The sequence below is a fragment of the Bos taurus genome, chromosome 14 (assembly GCF_002263795.3).
Source record: "Bos taurus isolate L1 Dominette 01449 registration number 42190680 breed Hereford chromosome 14, ARS-UCD2.0, whole genome shotgun sequence".
Classification (NCBI taxonomy): Eukaryota; Metazoa; Chordata; class Mammalia; order Artiodactyla; family Bovidae; genus Bos; species Bos taurus.
The window spans coordinates 43,478,526-43,501,726 of NC_037341.1; the positions used below are offsets into that span (position 1 = coordinate 43,478,526).

Here is a 23,201-nt window from a genome sequence, read left to right on the forward strand (position 1 = left end):
TTCAATTTTAGAATGTTAGAAATGAAAATTAAAATGGGAGAGACACAGTTTTGTTTTTAATTCCTTTAAATGCTTGGTTTCTAGCCTCCTTTCCCCCCACTAAGTGTGAAAGTATTTTAGGGAAAGTTTCATTGCAACTTTGTCAATAATTAATCTTCTTTTTCTTCAAAAAGTCTGACAATGTTACAGTAACAATAACAGGTCGTAAAACACTCCCCCTAATTGTGCAAGGGCTCATTCTTCCCTGCCAGGGTTCAGGTTGACTGGAATGTGCTGAAGTCACATTCCAGCACCTTCCCTGGCCAGGAGAACCACACAGGACTCTGGAAAGAATGGATGAGAATCTTTGTTTCTGCTCTTAGAAAGGAGAGCTAGGAAGGAGTAGTAGAGGCTGGGAGGCACAGTAGAAAAGGAAATGGGGCTGGAAAACAAATGGCAAATGAACTAGGGGGAGAGAGTGGGTCAGTGTGTAGAAAGATGGGTCAAATAGAACAAAGACAATCCCAAGGGTGAAACCCATTCATGTAAGTTAGGGAGGATGATAGAAAAGCAGGTCAGAGGTCCATCAGTAAAGGCCAAAGGCTGGGAATCACAGGCAGGGGAAAGGAACACTCTTCAGAAGGTACACACTGTTGAATGGGAATCTCATCCCTTCCCTCTCTTTCAGGATGATAAACTTGGAAATCTAAATGGAAATTTTCTTCATTTATCTGGAGAGTGAATGATTGAATGGAAAATGAGAAACTGAATTTTGACATTCTTACTGTGATTTACTTAGGAAACTAAAGTTAAGACAGGATTCTATAATGAATTAAGATTTTTTTTTCCTAATACATTTTTGCTTTGAACTTTTTGTTTTCATTTGCTCTTGAGTGATGTTTTGAGTGAACTCGCTGTGATACCTTGCCCCAAAATTCCCAAATCTTTCTTCTTAATAACTGTTAACATATTATAACATTCGCTAGTTTTAAACATACACTTCAGTTATCTTTTATTAATTTACTTGGTTGTTCAACTATCACCATCCTCTGGTTTTAGAACCTGGCCATCACCCAGGTAAGATCTCACGTGCTCATTTGCAGTTAATTTCCATTTCTATTCCAGGCCTCAGGCAACCACTGAACTACTTCCTGTTTCTAGAAATCTGATTATTCTGGGCATTTCACATAAATGAAATTATACAGTATATGATCTTTTGTGATTAGCTTCTTTACTTTGCATTGTTTTTGAAGGTCATCCTTGTTGTTGCAAACATGTCTATTTCAGTCTTTTATGACTGAATTGTATTTTATTGTATGGCAATACCCCATTTTGTTTACCTATTCACCAGCTGATAGACATGTGGATTATTTCCACTTTTTGGGTTTTATGAATTATGCTCCCAAGAACATTGCTATGCAAGTCTTTATGTAATCATATTTTTTTAAGGTTATATTCAGTTTATAGTTGTTAAAAATATTGGCTATATTCTCTGTGTTGTATAGTACATTCTTTTTTTTTTTTTTATAGTACATTCTTATAGCTTATTTTGTGCATAATAGTCTGTACCTCACAATTCTCTACACTTATCTTACCCTTTGCTCTTCTGTCTCCTCATTAGTAACCACGAGTTTGTTCTTTGTATCTGTGAGTCTGTTTCTTTTCTGTTCTAGTCACCAGTTTTTTGTTATTCCACATATAAGTGATATTATATAGTATTTGTCTTTCTCTGACTCATTTTACTTAGCATAATTCCCTCTAAGTCCATCCATGTTATTGCAAATAGCAAAATTTCATTTTTTATAGCTGAGTAATATTCTGTTATATATATATATACTACATCTTCTTCTCCATCCATCTGTCCATGGATACTTAGATTCCTTCAATATCTTAGCAGTTGGAAATAGTGCTGCTTTGAACACATGATCATATGATTTTATCTCTCTTGGTTACATAACAAAGAATAGAACTGTTGAATCATATGGTATGTTTAATATTTTAAGAAACTGCCATGATTTTCAAACTGGCTGTAAAATTTTACATTCTCACCACCAGCATATGAGAGCACAACAATGAATATGCCTATCTTCATATCCTTGCCAACTTATTGCCTTTTATTTTTATATTTTAAGTTTCAACTTTATTGAGGTATAACTGACACATGAAATTGTAAGATTTTAAAGTGTATATCATGGTGATCTGGTATATGAATACATTGTGAAAGGATTCCCCCATCTTGTTAATTAGCATATCCATCACCTCATGTATTTCTTTTTTGTGTGTGAAATCTGTAAGTTCCACTCTCTTGGCAAACTTCAATTATATACTAGAGTGTTATCAGTATAGTCATCATGTTTTACATAAGGTCATCAGATCTTATTCATCTTATAGTTGAAAGTTTGGACCCTTCTACTTACTTCTCCCTATCTCCCCACCCTCTAGGCCTTAGCAACTCCTGTTCTACTCTTTTTCTGTGAGTTTGTCTTAAAAAAAAAAATTCTACATATTAGTGATTCCATGTAGTATTTGTCTTTCTCTGTTTGATCACCTTTCGCGTAGCCCTCAGGGTCCATCCATTTGTTGCAAATGCGGAATTTCCTTTTTCCTCATGTCTGAGTGATATTGCTCTGTGTGTGTGTGTGTGTGTGTGTGTGTGTGTGTGTGTGTGTGTGATATCTTCTTTATCTATTCATCTGTTGATGAACACTTATGTTGTCTCCATATCTTGGCAATTGTGAATAAAGATGCAGTGAATGTGAGTGTTGATGTGTCTTCCATAACCTGTTTTCATTTCCTTTGGATGTGCACCCATGAGCGAGATTTCTGGATCATTTGCTAGTTCTATTTTTTTATTTTTTGATAAACTTTCATACTGTTTTCTCTAGTAGCTGCATCAATCTGCATTCTCGCAACAGGGTACAAGTCTCCTTTCAGCACATCTTTGCCAATACTGATGTCTTGTCTTTTTGATGATAGTCATTCTAACAGGTATGTGAGATGGTATCTGATTGTGGTTTCGATTTGCATTTTTCTGGTGATTAGTGATTTGAACATCTTTTCATTTACTTGTTGCTCTTCTATGAGAAAATGTCTACTCAGTTTCTCTGCTCACTTTTTATTCAGATTTGTTTTGTTTTTTGCTATTGAGTTGTATGAATTATTTATATATTTTAGATATTAACCACTCACAGATATATGATTTGCAAATATTATCTGCCATTCCATGGATTACCTTTTCAATTTTTTTTTGATGATTTTCCTTGCTGTGTAAAGCTTTTTAGTTTAATATAGCTCCACTTCTTTGTTTTTGCTTTTCTTGCCTTTCCTTTTGGTGTGTCAGATCCAAAAATATCATTGTTAAGACCAATGTCAAGGAACTTACTGCGTATGTTTTCTTCTAGGAGTTTTATGGTTTCAAGTCATGCTCAAGTCTTTTATCCATTTCTAGTTGATTTTTGTGTATGGTGTTTTGTGTTCATTTCAGCCCATTGTTAGTGATGCTATTGACTAGGGATGCCTGAGGTACTACTTTGGACGCATCTACTTGTGATGAATGAAAGTGAAGTGAAAGTGTTAGTTACTCAGTTGTGCCCGATTATTTGTGACCCCATGGACTGTAGATGCCAGGCTCCTCAGTCCATGGAATTCTCCAGGCAAGAATACTGGAATGGGTAGCCCACAGACATTTCCCTGCCTGGAGCCAATGTTGTGGCTGGGTCAGCTCTTGTGGGTCTTATGATTCCAACACACATCTCAACAACAACCATCAGGGAACTTTGAAAAACCAAGATTTATTACTCACAGGCCTAGGGTTTACATGGCACACATAAGGGCCACACAGAGGGGTTGAAAGTACAGCAAGAGAGAGAATGCAGACCTGGGGTTCTGCTGTTATTGGATCTGAGGGTGGGGTGCCTAGGGTTTTGTGGATTTATTCTTGGCAAATTTTAAACATAAGAGCAGGAATTAGGGAATGGGAAGGGAAAAGTGGAATCACTGAAGTGGTTAGTTATCTAGGTTACCCAGGACTTTCTAAAAGGGGAACTTTATGGGTGGGGCAACTTAGTTTCTTTTTTAGTTGTTTTACTACTGTGTCATACAGCTGGCAACATGTTTAGAAGCACAACTGATCTTTTTTTAAAAAGTGTATTTTATTTACTTTTGTCTGTGCTGGGTCTTTGTTGAAGCTCATGGGCTCTTCGTTGCTCATTGCAGGCTCTCTCTTGTTGTATTGAGTGGGGCTACCTCTAGTTGCAAAATGCAGATTCTAGAGCTTGGGCTTAGCTGCTCTACGGCATGTGGGATTCTCCCAGACCAAGGATCGAGCCCATATTCCCTGCATCGGCAGGTGGATTCATAACCACTGGACCATGAGGAAAGTCCCCAAACTGACTTTTGTATATTGATTTTGTATCCTGAAGCTTTACTAAACTAGTTGATTAGACCTAACAGTGAGTCTGTTAGGTAGAGTCTTTTAGTAGAGTAGAGTTATTAGTAGAGTCTTTTAGGATTTTCTCTGTATAATATCCCATCAACTGCAAATAGAGACACTTTTACTTCTCCCTTTCTGATTTGGATGCCTTTCTTTCTTTTTGATGCCTTGTTTAATTGTCTGACTAGGACTTACAGTACTATGTTGAATAAAAGTGGTAAAAGTAGAGATTTTTGTCTTATTCCTGATTTTAGAGGAAAGGTTTTCAAATTTTCTCTGTTGAGAATGATGTTAGATATGGACTTGTCACATATGGCCTTTGTTATATTGGGGTATTTTCCCTTTATACCCAATTTGTTGAGAATTTTTTTTTAAATCATTAATTGATGTTGAATTTTGTTCAAAGTTTTTCTGCATCTATTGAGATGGTCATACATTTTTAAATCCTTCATTTTGTTAACATGGTATATCACATTGGTTAATTTGTGGATGTTAAACTATCCTTGGATTCCTGGAATGAATCCCACTTGATCCAGTTATGGTCCTTCAGTGAATTGTTGAATTTGGTCTACTAATATTTGGTTGAGGATTTTTGCATCTATGTTCATCAGAGATAGTGTTATAGTGCTCAGTTGCTTCATTCATGTCCAGCTCTTTGTGACCCCATGGACTGTAGCCTGTAGCCTGCCAGGCTCCTCTGCTGATGAGATTTTTCCAGTAAGAATACTGGAATGAGTTGCCATGCCCTTCTCCAGGGACTCTTCCTGACCCAGAAATTGAACCTACGTCTATTCTGTCTCTTGCATTGCAGGTGGATTCTTTACCAGTGAGTTACTGTTCATCAGGGATATTGGCCTTTAATTTTTCACATGCCTTTGTCTGATTTTGGTATCGAGGTAATGCTGGCCTTGTAAAATGAGTTAGGAACTCTTCTGTCCTCTTCAATTTTATGTAAGAGTTTGAGAAGGATTGGTATGAATTCTTCAAGTGTCTGGTAGTACTTGCCAGTGAAGCTATCAGTTCCTGCACATTTTTGGGGGGGAGGTATTTGATTACAGATTCAATCTCATAACTAGTAGCTGGTGTTTTAAGATTTCCTATTCATGATTCAGACTTGGTAGGTTGTATATTTCTAGGAATTTATCCATTTCTTCTAGCTTGTCTAATTTGTTGGTATACAATTGTTCATAGTAATCTATTATTATCCTTTGCATTTATGTGGTGTCAGTTGTGGTGTCTCCTTTTTCATTTTTTTTAAATTTTATTTGAGTTTTTTCTTTTTTCTTCATAGGTTTAGCTAAAGGTTTGTCTACTTTGTTTATTTTTGGCAAAACCAGTACCTAGTTTTTTTTCCTGCTGTCTTATTATTGTTTATTTCATTTATTTCTTTTCTTCTACTAACTTTGGGCTTAGTTTGTTCTCTTTTGGTTTCTTGAGATGTAAAATTGGATTGCTTATTTGAGACCTTTGTTTCTTTAATTAATGTAGACATTTGTTGTTGAGAGTACCTCTCTTAGAACTGCTTTTGCTGCATCCCATAATTTTCATATGCTGTATTTCCATCTTCATTTGTCTCAAGTTATTTTTTGTTTCTCTTTTGATTTCTTTTTTGACCCATTATTGTTCAGTAGCATGTAGTTTAATCCCCTATACTTGTAAATTTTTCATTTTATTTGTTGTAACTGATTTCTAGTGTCATATCATTATGGTAAGAAAAGATATTAGACATAATTTCAGTCTTTTTAAATCTATTAAGACTTATCCCTTGTACACTTGAGATGAATATGCATTCTGCTGCTGATGGTTGGAATGTTCTATAAATGTCCATTAAGTCCATCTGGCCTGATATGTAGTTTAAGTTCACTATTTCTTTATTAAGTTTCTATTTGGATGATCTATTCATTGTTAAAAGTGGGAGTTGAAGTTCCTACTATTATTAAGTTGCTGTCTCTTTCTCTCTTCAGGTTTGTCAGCATTTGCTCACCAGGCTCCTCTGTCCATGGGATTTTCCTGGCAAGAATACTGGAGTAGGTTTCCATTTCCTTCTCTAGGGGGTCTTCCTGACCAAAGGATCAAACCTGGGTTTCCTGCATTGAATACAGATTTTTTTAACCATCTGAACCACCAGGGAAACCACTTCTATGTTGGGTGCGTAAATATTTACAAATATTATATCTTCTTGTTGGATTAACACCTTTTTCATTATATAATGACCTTTCTCTTTCATTACAGTCTTTGGCTTAAAGTTTATTTTGCCTGGTATAAGTATAGCTAGGGTCTTCATAGGTGGTGCAGTGGTAAAGAATCCATCTGCCAGTGCAGGAGATGCAAGAGACTCAAGTTCGATCCTTGGTTCAGGAAGTAGGAAATGGCAACCTGCTCTAGTATTCTTGCCTGGAAAATCCCATGGACAGAGGAACCTGGTGGGCTACAGTCTATGGGGTCTGGTTTTTGCAGAGAGTTGGGCATGACTGAGCACACACACACACAAATATGGTTACCTCTGCTTCTTTTGGTTTCCATCTGTATGTACTATTTTTTCCATCCCTTCACTTTCAGTCTGTTTGTTCTTAAAGTAGATGTGTCTCTTGTAGGCAACATAGAGTTGGGTCTTAAGTTTTTAAAACATTTACTCAGTTGTGGCATGTGGGCTCTCTAGTTATGGCATGGGCTTAATTGCCCCATGGCAGATGGGATCTTAGTTTCCCAACCAGAGATGGAAAACATGTCCCCTTCATTGGAAGGTGGATTCCCAACCACTGGACCACCAGGGAAGTTCTTTAAAATAAAGTCCCCTCAATTTTGTTTTTATGTATTTTTAAAACTTATTTGCTTATTTATTTTGGTTGCACTGGGTTTTCGTTACTGTGCATGGGCTTCCTCTAGTTGTGGGGAGTGGGGTTTATTGTTAATGTGCATGGGCTTTCTCTAGTTGTGGGGAGCAGGTATCTTCTCTGTTGTGATGCATGGGCTTCTCACTGCAGTGGCTTCTCTTCTTGAGACGCACTGGCTCTAGGTGCACGGGCTTCAGTGGTTGTGTCATGCAGGCTCAGTAGCTGTGGCTTGTGGCCTGAAGAACATGGGCTCAGGAGTTGTGGTGCACAGGCTTAGTTGCTCCTTGGCGCATGGAATCCTCCCAGAACAGAGACTGAACCCACGCCCCTGCACTGGCAGGTGAATTCTTATCCACTGTACCACCAGGGAAATCCCTTAATTTTGCTTTTAATCCATTTACCCGCTCTAGATCTTTTGACTGTAGAATTTATTTCATTTACACTTAAACCAATAATAGATAGATATGAGATTACTATTGCCATTTTGTTTATTGTTTTCTGACTGCCTTCTCATTCCTTTATTCCTTTCTTCTTCTCTTGCTCTCTCCCTTTGATTTGCTACTTTTCTGTAGTGGTATGCTTATATTTCTTCCTCTTTATGGTAAAGAATCTGCCTGCAATGCAGGACACCTGGGTTCAATCCCTGAGTTGGGAAGATCCCCTGGAAAAGGGAACAGCTCCCCACTCCAGTATTCTGGCCTGGAGAATTCCACGGACTGTATAGTCCAAGGGGTCACAGAGAGTCAGACATGACTGAGTGACTTTCACTCAGTCTCTTTCATGGTTAGATTTCTTCCTCTTTATCTTTTGTGTATCTACTGTAGCATTTTATTTTGTTGTTGCTATAAGGCTTCCATAAAACACCTTATATTTATAACAATCTATTTGAAGTTGATAACAACTTAACTTTGAACACATTCTAAAGTTATATATTTTTATTATCTTTCTCCATTTGATGTTTTGATGTCACAATTTCTTTTTACCTTGTATATCCATCAACAAATTATTTTAATTTTAACTGTTTTAAATTCTTTATTATTTAACCTTCTATCTGGATTTATAAGTGATTTACCCAACAGCAATATAGCAGGAGAGTGTTCTGAGTTTAAATACATATTTACCTTTACTGGTGAGATTTATATTTTCATGTTTTCTTGTTACTAATTAGCATCCTTTTGTTTAGGTTTAAGAAGTCCTTTTAATATTTTTCACTTGGTCAGCCTAGTAGTGCTGAACTCCTTCAGCTTTTGCTTCTCTGGAAAATTCTTTATTCCTCCTTCAACTCCGAAGGAAAACTTTGCTGGGGAAGTATTCTTGGTTGGCAGTGTTTTTCCTTCAGCTTTTTGAATATGTCTTACTCCTTGCTTCTTCCCTGCAAAGTTTCTGCTGAAAAATCTGTTGATAGTTTTATGGGTGTTCCTTTGTATGTAATGTTGTTCTTCTCTTGCTGCTTTTAAGATTCTCTCGTCTATAATTAAATTTTCAGAAGTTAAAATGTGTCTCAGTATGACTAACCATCTTTTAAATTACATTTCCAGTGGGTGTTAAGTGGTATTTCATGTGATTTTAGTTTGCATTTCCTTAACAATTAATGATGTTAAGCATCTTTTCATGAACTTATTAGCTATACATATATGAAGTGAAGTGAAGTGAAGTGAAGTGCAGGCTTCTCCGTCCATGGGATTCTCCAGGCCAAAATCCTTCTCCAGGGGATCTTCACAATCCAGGGATTGAACCCGGGTCTCCCGCATTGGAGGCAGATGCTTTAACCTCTGAGCCACCAGGGAAGCGGCCGTATATATGTGTCAGTTCAGTTCAGTTCAATTGAGTCGCTCAGTCGTGTCCGACTCTTTGTGACCCCATGAATCACAGCAGCCAGGCCTCCCTGTCCATCACTAACTTCCAGAGTTTACTCAAACTCGTGTCCATCGAGTCAGTGATGCCATCCAACCATCTCATCTTCTGTCATCCCCTTCTCCTCCTGCCCCCAATCCCTCCCAGCATCACGGTCTTTTCCAATGAGTTAACTCTTTGCATGAGGTGGCCAAAGTATTGGAGTTTCAGCTTTAGCATCAGTCCTTTCAATGAACACCCAGGACCAATCTCCTTTAGAATGGACTGGCTGGATTTCCTTGCAGTCCAGGGGACTCTCAAGAGTCTTCTCCAACACCACAATTCAAAAGCATCAATTCTTCAGCGCTCAGCTTTCTTCACAGTCCAACTCTCACATCCATACATGACCACTGGAAAAACCATAGCCTTGACTAGATGGACCTTTGTTGGCAAAGTAATGTTTCTGCTTTTCAATACGCTATCTAGGTTGGTCATAACTTTCCTTCCAAGGAGTAAGCGTCTTTTAATTTCATGGCTGCAGTCACCATCTGCAGTGATTTTGGAGCCCAAAAAAATAAAGTCTGACACTGTTTCTGCTGTTCCCCATCTATTTCCCATGAAGTGATGGGACTGGATGCCATGATCCTCGTTTTCTGAATGTTGAGTTTTAAGCCAACCTTTTCACCCCCCTCTTTCACTTTCATCAAGAGGCTTTTTAGTTCCTCTTCACTTTCTGCCATAAGGGTGGTGTCATCTGCATATCTGAGGTTATTGATATTTCTCCCCGCAATCTTGATTCCAGCTTGTGCTTCTTCTATATATATAAATTTCAGTAAAACATATACACAATATTTTGCCCATTTTAAAATTTGATTGTCTTACTATTGAACTGTAAGAGTTCTTTATAAGTTCTTGATACAAGTTTTTTTAAATCAAATATATGATTACAAATATTTTCTCACTTATCTTTCCATTTTCTTAATAGTGTTTTTAAAGCACAAAAGTTTTAAAGTTTGACAAAGTTCACTTCTTTAATGTATTGTGCTTTTGGTATTGTATCTAGGAAATCTTTGCCCGTGCCCAGAAAGATATATTTCCATGTTTTTCTCTAAAAGTTGTATAGTTTTCATATTTACATTTAGGTCTCTGATCCCTGTTTGTTAATTTTTTTGGTTTTGGTGTAAGGTAAGGGCCTAAATTCATCTTTTGCTTCCAATAACTTAAAAAAAAAAACCTTTTTTTATTGGAGTATAGTTGCTTTACAGTGTTGTGTTAGTTTCTACTGTACAGTAAAGTGAATCAGCTTTTCCCATCTAGGTCACCACAGAGCACTGAGTAGAGTTCCCTATGCTCTACAGTATGTTCTCATTAGTTATTTATTTTACACATAGTGATGCATCCGATAACTTAAAAAAAAAATTTTTGGCCATGCCCCACAGCATGTGGGATCTTAGTTCCCTGACCAGGGATTGAACTTGCACCCCCTGCATTGGGAATGTAGAATCTTAACCACTGAACTGCCAGGAAAATCCCTCCAAAAACTTTTAAAGAAAGGAATTTAGGAAAATAAACATTACATTTTTTTCATAATACAATTGGGATTTGTGATAACATGTTTTTCCTTTAACATACTTAAGACTACCTAATATTTTCTTATTTATTTATTTTTTATTTTTCTTTTGTCTGTCTCCTCCTTTAGGATAATTGCTAGAGGCGGAAATGGCCTTTTCTCTGTTTTCCATTGCTGTATCCTTAATGCCTTGTAAATGGTAGGTATTCACTAAATATTTGATGAGTGAGTGAGTGAATGAATAAATGAGTGAAATGCTAGGGTAGTAAATAAGTCAGAAAAAGCAAAAATGTTTTTATTACCTCAGAGGTTGAGGGAGGAGTATAGAAGGAAGATTCTGGAGCAGGAACCAGCAGGCAGGGAGTATAGCACTAGGGTGTGAGCATTTACCTTAGGTTTTACGTTTCCTTCAATGCCACTCTGATCCAGAACTTGTGCCTGCACCTGTGAATGTGCTGATGAAGTGCCTTTTGGCAACCCTAAGTATGGTTTTTGAGGGGAATTGAATGTTGTAGTTAATTAGGCCATAAGCTTTATATATTATTCATTCAACAGGTATATCTGTGTCCCTGGTCACATACCAAGCACTTTGCTAGGATTTGGAGACAAGGCAGGTATTTATCCTGCCCTTATGAAGTGGTAGGCTTCCAGGCACTTACTAACTAGTTGTGTGACCTTGAGACTATTATGTAACCTCTCAGAGCTTGTTACCTTATTTATAAATTGAGGATTGTAAAGTAGCTACTTCATTTGATTTTGACAAGTATTAAGTCATTATTTTAAAGAAATGACTGCTTCTATGGCATATCACAAGTATTTTAAATGATATTATTATTAGTTGTTCAACCTGTCACTTAAGACAGAGTTATTCTGTATTATTGACTCTCAACTTCCATTTGATATGATATTAATGATTCTAATTACCATGGGTCAATGAATCATCAAGGGACAGAAAATAAACATTTCTCTTTGAAAATCTTAAAACTTGTTTATAAAGGCAATACATACTCTTGAGGAAAAAACAAATTCAAACAATATAGAAGCATACACAATAAAAAGTAGGACTTCCCCTTCCACACACACACAACCCATTCCTCAGAGGTAATCACTGTGAGCAATCCTTTGTCTCCCCTTCCAGAAAAGTCTCATGCATATGCACATTCTTAGACAACAAACAGCAAATGCAATCAGGTACTACTAACTAGTTATCAGTAAGCATTCTCACTTCTGAGTATGTAGTGGAGAGCTTTCTTAGAGCAGCATATATTGTTTTTATTCAGAATTCTTTCTATTTTATTAAAATATAGTTTATTTTCAATGTTGTATTATTTTCTGGTATACAACTGATTCAGTTTTTTAATACACATATATGTGTGTGTTGATGCCTTCAAAATGTGGTACTGGAGAAGAATTCTGAAAGTCCCTTGGACAGCTAGGTGATCAAACCAGACAACCTTAAGGGAAATCAGCCCTGAATACTCATTGGAAGGACTGATGCTGAAGCTGAAGCCCCAGTATTTTTCGTCATCTATGCGAACAGCCAACTCATTGGAAAAGTCCCTGATGCTGGGAAAGATTGAGGGCAGAAGAAGAAGGCATCAGAGGGTGAGATGACTGTATTGCATCACTAATGCAAAGAACATGAACTTGGGCAAATTTCAGGAGATGGTGAGGGACAGGGAGGCCTGGTGTGCTGCAGTCCATGGGCTCACAAAGAGTTCAACACGACTGGGCAACTGAAAAATAACAACAAATGTGTGTGTGTATAGATATTTATGTATATATATGCATACATTTGTACATATATTCTTTTTCAGATTCTTTCCATTATAGTTGCTACAAGATACTGAATATAGTTCCCTGTAATATGTAGTAGGACTTTGTTGTTTATCTACAGAATGAGTAGATACAAAAATTAAAAGAACAAAATTAAAAGAAAAGTTCTCTTAAGCTTCTTGAGAAAGCCTGCAGGCTGCAGTCTACTTCTCTCTCCACCCCCGCACTCCGCAGTCCCAGGTCCTGTAGCTTCTAGCAGTCAGAGACTGGCACCTGCCCACCCACGCTTTCTTGGCCTGTGGCCGGCTGTGGTCAAACCGGCAGCAGAGAGTGGGTGTGGAGATGTGGGTAGTAAAGAAGGAAGAGAAAACAAATTTTCCATGAGTTGTTGAAAAAGAGCAACAGGAGTAGAATCGAATTGACCTAAGAAACCAGCACCAAAAAATGCTTTATTACATGTATTTAAATAAAAGGTATCAGGAAGAATGTTCTAGAAAGGATTAAAAGGCAATGAAGGACTAGGCTTTTAAAGTAGTAGCAACAGCTGCTCAAGCCGTGTTGTGGGCGGTGAGAAAGGCCTTGGGGTCCCTGTGGTCAAACATGTTCCCCAGAAGTATAGGAAAGAGAGAGAGTGAAGGAGAGAGATCCCCTCAGAAATGTGAAATGGCAAGATAGCGAGATTGAGCCCAACGCCAGAGAACAGATGGGGAAACTTCGCCCTTCTTCACTGAAAGCTCAACTTCACTTCCTCACTTTCCACCTGCTTGTTTCTTCTCCCACCTCGCTGCTCTCAGCTCCACTGCTTCACTTCACTTCTGTGAGGGGCGTTGCTAGACCTCAATCCCCAGCCAAGACTCTAGGTGATAGATGTCTCCCTTGACCACAAGTGTTTCTCAGTGTGGTTAGATGTTAAAGCAAGTCACATCTAAAACAGATTCTGATCATTTCTGAGGATGTAGAAAAATATCTCTGCTTGTTGCCTCTTTCTTTTTGCTTACTCATTTAATCTTGGTTCTCTGAATTATTTCCACCTCTCCCTAGACCCGAAAGGAAGGTTATAGAATGGTTTAGAGCTTCTAAATGAGGCCGTTAGAGTGTGCCTCAGCCTACAGGGCTGGCTTGGAGCCCACACCCAAGAAAGCGAAATCTTTCCTTGGGTGCGGCTTGCCTAGACATAAAGTTTTTAGCATGCCTCCAAGCAAGGGAAACTTGGGCCAAGATTATATTGGGCAGGTAATAAAATTAAGGGCAATAAAACCAGATAAACCACCTATTTAACAGCAATTTACTGGTGAAGCTGTTTCAACAAGGAGAGGTAAGATGGAGGGCTCCATGAACTTGCTCCCAAGTTCTTTCAAGTACTTTCCTCTATAGAGAAAACACTTTTTTCAGGGGTCTTGGCTTGACTGAAAGGGGGTTAGTGCATTTATCCAACACCCAGTGAGAGTAAGTAGCAGCTCAGAGGGGAGTCTCTGGAATTTGTATCCCTCACTCTAACACCAAGAATGATCCCCTCTGAGCTGTTCAAACCTCTCAGAACCTTTTTATCAGCCATGGAATCAAGAGAGTAGAGGTCCCTAACTGCACCCCATGTTCATTATAGAATTATTTACAATAGCCAAGGTATGGAAGCAACCTAAGTGTCCACTGACAGACGAATGGATAAAGAAGATGTGATACATATATAGAATGGAATATTACACAACCATAAATATAAATGAAATCTTGCCATTTGCAACAGCATGGATGGATCCTGGAGAGTGTTATGCTAAGAGAAATAAGTCAGAGGGGAAAAGACCAATGCCATATGATCTCACTTATGTGTAGAATCTAAAAAGCAAACAAACAATAAATGAAAATAGACATATAGATACAGGGACAAACGAGAGGGAGGTGGGAGTGGGAGGGACAAAACAGGTGAAGAGGATTTAGAAATACAAATCTCCAGTCATAAATAAACTATGGGGATGTAATATAAAGTATAAAGAACATGGCCAATATATTGTAACAATTTTGTACAGGGACAGATGGTTACTAGACTTACTATGGTCATCATTTAATAATGTATGCAAATATAAAATCACTATGTAGCACACCTGAAACTAATATCATATTGTATGTCAATTGTATTTCAATAAAAAATTAAATGAAAAAATAGAGTGGAGGTCCAGTACCAATCTGTCTAGAGTCAATTGTGGATTGATTTACACATTAAACATCAGACAATCTGTAAAGATGGAATCGCTTCCTTAACCACAAACATCATGGTAATATTTTGTTGCTTTTAAGGGATTACGAAGCTAACACATGAAAGTTCAGTCAGATTCTCAAAACTACCTCACACAGACATCCTAAACATATATAGGTATGTGTTTATGCATATATCTATTGGCTTCCCAGGTGGAGCTAGCAGTAAAGAACTCACCTACCAATACAGGAGAGCCAGGAGACACAGGTTTGATTTCTGGGTTGGGAAGATTCCATGGAGGAGGGAATGGCAACCCACTCCAGTATTCTTGCCTGGAGAGTACCATGGACAGAGAAGCGTGGGGGTTGGGGGGCGGTGGGGGCTACAGTTCATGGGGTCACAAAGAGTTGGACACGACACACAGACGCACACCTCCATACATCCACACCTACACATACATACAGGTAAAATGACTAAATTAAGGTAAACCTCTAAATAGCTTTTATGTTTTTAAGCAATAGCAAATATTTTCTATTAATAAATACTTGCTCTTTTCAATTTTACTTTTGCATGGTACAAACTTTTCTAAATAGCATATGGTGATTGAGTCTCTAAATATTAAATAAAATATCCTTCTATTGCTTGTAAACAGTATTTTCTGGTTAAGAAGAGGCACAAAACATTCGGTGACTGCATTATTCTTTGGGGTCTGAGTAGTGGTTATGTGGGCACCCAGGGTGGTGAACCATTGGTTCATGAAACAGTGCCAAGAATGGCCTTCATCCAGACCCCAGGCCAAGTTCAGCCAGCAGCAGTGAATCAACCAGGCCAAGAAGGACTAGGCAAAAGTACAAATTTCTACCTTTGTCAGAATCCTAGGAATTTGGCAACTCTTCTCAATTTGTCTCATTTCCCTCTGTCCTATATCCAATCAATTACCAACGTGGCTCAGTTGGTTTCATCTCCTATGCGTCCCCCAAGTCTGTCCACTCTTCTTTTCTCTACTGCCTCTTTCCTAGGTCAGACTGGCTGGATTATTACAAATCTTCCCAAGTGGGCAAGATCCACTTTTGTCCCCTTCTAAGTGCCTACACTACGGCCACGTGGATTAAAAAACAAAACAAAACAAAGGCTTCCCTGGTGGCTCAGTGGTAAAGAAGCCACCAGTCAGTGCAAGAGACATAGGTTTGATCCCTGGTCAGCGAGGAACCGTATGCTGTGGGGCACCTAAGCCCATGTGCCACAACTATTGAGCCTGTGCTCTAGAGCCTGGAAGCCACAACCTCAGAGCCCATGTGCCACAACTAGTGAAGCCCAAACTCTAGAGCCCAAGCTCTGCAACAAGAGAAGCCATTGCAAAAAGAAGCCCATGCAGGGCAATTAGAGAGTAGCCCCTGTTTGCCACAACTAGAGAAAAGCCCATGCAGCAACGAAGACCCAGTGCAGACTAAGTGAATACATAAATAAAATTATTTCAAGAAATAAAAACAAGCATCTACCTAAGCAGTCTTTCCTCTTAACAGTTTCCATTGGATACCCTTTTGCTCTTAGACTGAAAATCAAAATCCACACTGTGGCCTAGAGGCCGGGAACCAGTTCCCCCTGCTCCACCTTCCACTGTCTTCCTGTACCTCACATCATAGTTCTCCATCCACTCCATTGCCCTACCTCCTCAGGGATCCTCACAGTTCAGGATGTTTGGAGACAGAGAAGATACAGCTCCTTGAATTTTCCCAAAGCTCCTTAGGTGATTCTGAACCACTGCTATGGTTGAAGTGACTAGACTAAAGATGGAACCATTGGAAAATTGTGTTATGGTAAGTTTGCACCTGTTAGCATGAGGGTTTGGCTTGGGCCAACCCTATAAAATCACTGCAGATGGTGACTGCAGCCATGAGATTAAAAGATGCTTGTTCCTTGGAAGAAAAGCTATGACAAACCTAAATAGTGTATTAAAAAGCAGAGATACCACTTTGCCTACAAAGGTCCAGATCAGCAGTCATGTATGAATGTGAGAGTTGGAACATAAAGAAGGCTGTGTGACCAAGAATTAATGCTTTCAAACTGTGGTGCTGGAGAAGACTCTTGAGAGTCCCTTGGACATAAAGGAGATCAAACCAGTCAATCCTAAAGAAATCAACCCTGAATATTCATTCAAAGGACTGTTGCTGAAGTTGAAGCTCCAATATTTTGGCCACCTGATGCAAAGAGTCAACTGTTTGGAAAAGACCCTGATGCTGGGAAAAATTGAGGGCAGAAGGAGAAGCAGGTAATAGAGGATGAGATGGTTGGATGGCATCACCGACTCAATGGACATGAGTTTGAGCGTACATCGGGAGACAGTGACGGATAGGGAAGCCTGGGGTGCTGCAGTCCATGGCGTCACAGAGTTGGACATAACTGAGTGATGAACAACAACAACCCTACAAAGCAGACCAGAAAAATTCCCAAACTGGCAAGTCACTAGCCAGATGTTCTACACGAGGAGGTCATTGTTGCTACTTCTGCTACCCAAAAAGGGTTTAAAGAGTGAGTTACACACAATCCACTTGGTAGATGCCTTTTTACTTTCTAGAAAACCTAAAGCTAGCTAATATATGCAATTCTGAGACTGAGGATGCATTCACACAAAAGCTTTGAAATGTTATTAGATGAAGCAGATGGTTCCTACATAACCACAAACTCAGTTGGGAATGTCTTTCTCTGACCTTCCTCTTTGTAGATTTATTCCTGTTATAACAGCACTTGTTAAGTGGATTTAGATGTGTTCTGAGTCCAGTTGCGTTCCAGAAACAAGACAACTAGTAAAGGCAAAGTCTGATCAAACTGGGTATTTCTGTCTCCCAGTTTTAGTAGAGAAAGTCTCCAATGTGTTGTCAAGTTCACTTTTCTGCCGCGCTCTCATGAATTGCATTTGGAAAGCAGGATTGAATTTGTTTGTCCCTGTTATTTATAGCACCCACTGAGTCTTCAGCCAGTTGTGGGAGGATGTGACTGCGTTTAGATTCCCATCCAAGTTGTATGTGACAGTATCTGGCACCCATTCAACAGCTGCAGTCATTACTGGGAGAGTAAGCACAAAGGGAAATAAATCAACTTTTAATGTCAGGATGTCACACCCTCTCTAACGTTTTTTGGATATAAATGAGGCACTATGATATAATTAGTCTTGATCTTATCTCTCAGTGTTCTTGCCTGGAGAATCCCAGGGATGGGCGAGCCTGGTGGGCTGCCATCTATGGGATCGCACAGAGTCGGACACGACTGAAGTGACTTAGCAGTAGCAGTATCTCTCTATAGTCCGATGACTACTTTACCAGAGGGTACTGTCTGTAACATCAACAGATTTAATTTAATTATAAAAAGAAGCTTTCCAGATTAGACAAAAATGTCTTCTTAAAAAATGATGATTTTATGAAGGTAATATACATGTCAGTTTCCAAAGTCAAATGTTCAAAAGGACATACAGGGAAAAATGTATCCAACTCCCACACCTGTACTTCAACCACCGAATTCCCTAGGCAAACATAGTAGCCAGGATTTTAATCTGTCCAGAGATATCTTATGCATTTATACACAAACGTACACACACACACAAACATAGCTGAATATCTTGTTTTTTCTCTTTTCTTATCTCTTTTTTTTGTTTTTTTTTTTTTTGGCTACATGGCATATGGGATCTCAGTTCCCAGACTAGGGACTAAATTTGTGCCCTTGGCAGTGGGAAGCATGGAGTCCTAATCACTGGAGCCCCAGGGAATTCTCTCATTTTAAAAATTGTTCCACATCACTTGTTAATTTTTCCACATCAAATATGTAGAGATGGGCCTAACTTCATTGTTAATGACTGTGTTTCATGCAGTGATTTCTTGACTGCCAAGTGAACCCTTCTCCACCATGAAGACCTTTGTTGACTACTCAGCTCTTGGGTAGGACCCAGAAAGTCCTTCATAACCATCTCAATCGGAAACTATCCTTTAACCTATATCCTTCCCTCCAATTAAGCGGACCTACTGTGGCTCTTGAATGGAGCTCTAATCATTGCTCTTTCATGAACTCACTGTCTTTGCCGACCAGTGATCTCATTCTTCTGGCCCTTGGTCTTCTCATCTGGGAGTGGTACTGGGAGGGGGATGCTTTTCTAAGGTCCTTTTCAGCCTTTACCTTCTGTAAATCTGTGACTAGACGAGGTCAAAGGGCCTTTCCAAGTCTACACTTGGATCAGCAACTTATATTTTCCTTAGTTTCCTTCATAAGCTCTTTAACGATGAGAAAATCTCTGCGTGCAGTGTCCCCTCCCAATGTCTGGCTGGAATAGTAGCTCCAGAAATGTTCGTCGATTTTCTGGGTTATCACTTAAAGTGCTATGCATTAATAATTCCTCCAATCCTATTACTGGAAATAGGTCAATTAACCCAGTTTCTTTCTTTGAGGACAAGTGATAAGAATCATGGTACTTGTGTTCTATCAGACCAGTTGGGAACAATTTGAGCAGTAGATCCTCACCAGTACATCTGACTTAGGCAGTCTGTGCATTCCTGGCATGATCTATATCCATATTAGCAATTTGAAGGGTAAAAGAGTAGTTTTAGAAATAAAGAGGACATTGGGGATGGCAAAATTCAAACTTTTTATTTTGTAGATGTGGAAAACCAAGGCTTAGAATTTGAAAGATGTGTCTAAGGATTACGACTCGCCTAGTGATAGAATCAGGGTTAAGATCTGGCTTTCTTGACTTTTATTCTAGAGAAAAAAAAAGGAGAAGGGGAACAGAATCTTTACGGAGTGTTATTATACATTGTCATTAATTGGAACTTGCTGTTCCATGAAACTATGCCCACATACTATGTAGGATATGATGGTTTGTATTTTACTACACTTCTTCATCTGAAAAACTAGATTAATAAACCTACTTACCTCACAAGGTGGTAGAAGGATTATAAGAGATGCCTATAGGGTCCAGGGAAAGCCCCAGGCATGTAAAGGTTACCTACAATTATTATTTAAAGGTCTTCACAATGAAAGGTCATTTTGTAATATAATTTCCTCTTCACTTGATTTTTTTGGAGGAGAGGGAGTTGAATTTAAATAATCAAATTTTGTTAAGGGAAGGTACACCTTTCTGTTATTACTCTGATAAAAGTCATAGCCACTCATTAACTTAGCCTTCATCTTAAAAATGGAAGAATTATCCCTGGTTTTTGTCCCATTTTCAGTGACTATGAAGACTAAGAAAATTTCATTTATTCACACATACCTTTTTTTTTTAATCAAAGTTGAAACACAACTCTTTTATAAAATTTTAAAAATTGTATTTATTTATATATTTACTGATTTTTGGTTGCAGTCTGTCTTCGTTGCTCTGCCTGTACTTTCTCCACCTGCAGTGAGCAGGGGGGTACTCTCCAGTTGTAGTGATTAGGCTTCTCCCTGTGGTGGCTTCTCTTGTTGCAGAACACAGGATTTAGGCACACGGACTTCAGTGGTTCTGGCTTATTTGCTCTGTGACATGTGGATTCTTACCAGGCCAGGGATCAAATCCATGTCCCCTGTGTTGACAGGTTGATTTCTATCCACTGTGCCACCAGGGAAGTCTCATTTACACATATCTTCGTGTCTTTTGCCAAACCATCTCTATTATTACTTACTTTTTGTTTTTATTTAAATAGACCAACTTTTAAGTAATTTGTGTATAGTCATGTTACAATATAGAATTCTTTATCGTTCCAATTTTAGTATATGTGCTGCTGAAATGAGCACTGGAACTCTTAAGTAAAAAGGTATTGCTGTTCCACTTAGAAAATACAGAGTGAAATGTATTCAGTTGAAAGATTAGAAGACTTTGGTTTAAATTCCAGCCTTGCTTTTGGTGGTCATTCAATTTTGAACAAGTTGTCTCAATTTTATCTACAGAATGATGAGCAAAATATATAATTCACAGTGTTTTTATGATAATAAATAGGATCAGGTATATGGTAGCACTTTGAAAAAATTTAAGACAGTGCACATTATTAGTTATTGTTAAATAAAGGGAAAACTAGCAGGTTGGGAGAAGAGAGGGGCACCATTTAATAGTGTACAGTTTATTCAGAAGGTGGGAGGATATGGAAAACCTCAACATCTTAAAGAATGGATATAGGGTTTCCCTGAATGGTCCGGTGGTAAAGAACCTGCCTGTCAATGCAGGAGACTCAAGAGATGCAAATTCAATCCCTGGGTCAGGAAGATCCCCTGGAGGAAGAAATGGCAATCCACTCCAGGATTCTTGCCTGGGAAACCCCAAGGACAGTGAAGCTTGGCAGGCTACAGTCCATGGGGTCGCAAAGACTCAGATACTACTTAGCCACTGAACAACAACATAGATCAGTGCAGCTATGAGAAGGGGTTGAAAATGGCAAAAAAGTCAACAAAAATCTTGCTAAAGGAGAGGGCATAATCCACCTGCATTCACTTTGATGAAAAGAATTTGTACAACATGAAACTGCGGCAAGTTTATGTCAAGTTTTAAAACTACAGCTTCAAACAGATAACTAATGAGAACCTCCTGTATAGCTGAGGAAGCTCTGTTCAGCACTCTCTGGTGCCCTAAATGGGGAGAAAATCCCAAAAGAGGGAATATATGTGCATGTATAGTTGATTTACTTTGCTGTACAGCAGAAACTAACACAATATTTTAAAGCAATTCCCTGGTAGCTCACACCATAAAGCGTCTGCCTACAATGTGGGAGGCCTGGGTTCAATCCCTGGGTCAGGAATATCTCCTGGAGAAGGAAATGGCAATCCACTCCAGTATTCTTGCTTGGAAAATCCCATGGATGGAGGAGCCTGGTAGGCTATAGTCTATGGGGTCGCAAATAGTGGGACACGACTGAGCAACTTCACTTTCATACTCCAATAGAAATGAATTTAAAAAATTAAAAATATACCACCAAGTGTTAAAACTTAACCATATATATAATGAATATAAGATATCTTAACAGTAATTCATATTTTTTATATTCTATTGCAATCATTCATTTTTCTAAGACTAACATAATTTTCTTACTTGATCTCTAGAGTATAATGCAAACCATGTCAAGAGTCCCAAATACTTATGACTTAAATTGCAAAGTGTAGGAATAGTCAAGACTACAAGCTCCCCAACCAAACCATGCTCACTTTAATAAAAAGCTTTTTGGCCTGCAAAGGGCTCAGTGGCATGCAGTGTCCAGCAGTCTTGCTGGTGTGATGCTGAGGCTTGAGCAGTATGATGATGGAGACCTTTGTGAAGTATGTCAAGCCCGGGCTCAAGAACTTGAACCTCATTTCATTGTGCTGGAGACAGTCTGAGTGACCAAGACAAAGAATGGGGACGAGGTGTGGGCCTGCGAAGTGGCAGACAAAACTGGCGGCATCAATATCTCTGTCTGGGACAATAAGGCCAACCTGATCCAGCCTGGCTACACTATCCAGCTCACTAAAAGTTATTCGGTGTTCAAAGGTTGTGTGCCATTGTGCACTGGCCATGGGTGTGATCTTCAGAAGATTGGAGAATTCCGTATGGTTTATTCTGAGGTTCCTAAATTCAGTGAGCCAAACCCAGAATACAGTGCCCAGCAGGCACCCAACAAGATGGTTCAGAACAGCAGTCTTAAGGCTCCCTGGACTCCCTGCCACTTCTCCAGCCTCTAAGAGCCAGAACGCATTGGACTGAGCACCCCACCAGGTCCTGGTGGTGGCCTGCACCCCCTCACACTTCCTCTGACTCCACTCCCCCAGCACTTGAATTATCTGAAGTCAGCCCAACCACAGCTACTGCCCTCCTGGCCCCTCCAGCAACCATGTCAGTAAAGGCAAAAAAAAAAACAAACAAACAAACAAAAAAAACAACCCAGAGGAGCAGCAAAAGAAAGCAAAAGACCTTTTTCCTCCCTGCCACCAGCCATAACCCAAGTGTTTGCTAGAGAACACAGCTTTCTACTGGGCTGCAGGCTCTGTGGGGCCAGGAGGTATAGGAGTCACTAAAGTTCACTGTGCGGGAGTGGTGAGCAGTAGCCTAATCCACCCTCAGCCCGTACTCCCCTCCTTGTTCAGCTGAAGCTGCCTGTCTCCTGGGAGTCAGGGTGCTCTGCCTCCCTTCCTTCCGCTTTAGAAACAATGGTTACAGTCTGTTTCTTATGTGTGATGTAGAAGTGTAATTGAATCCCTCCTTCCTAATAAATGTTACCACTCTGTTGAAAACATAAAAATAAAAAGCTCTTTGGAATGTATTCCAACCCTTTCCTACTCTCTTTACTTCCTGATTACCTGCTGTCCCCTCCTATTCTCACTGGTGACCTTGTCTGCAACCTCATGAAGAAACTAGAGGGAGCCAGCTGGACCACTGCCAACTTCCCGTCTCCGAATCTCCATGGCGACACTGCCTTCCCCTTCTCCCTGGACCTCTCCTCTGAGTCTGAAGCATCCTACTCCCTGTTGGAATTTCTCACTCTCTCTGCCGTCTGTTCTCCTTGTGGCTCTAACCTCGCCTTCACTGCAGTTTTTTCTCGTCAGCATTAAACATTTTCACTCCTCACGCTGTCCACAGTTCCCACGTGGCACTGCTTTGAC

General features: G+C 39.3%; 1 pseudogene; it reads left to right on the plus strand.

Annotated features, from left to right (window-relative positions):
- The first annotated feature begins 21,858 nt into the window (after positions 1 to 21,858).
- On the plus strand, positions 21,859 to 22,592 carry LOC100138499 (SOSS complex subunit B1-like; annotated as a pseudogene).
- The last annotated feature ends 609 nt before the right edge of the window (positions 22,593 to 23,201 follow it).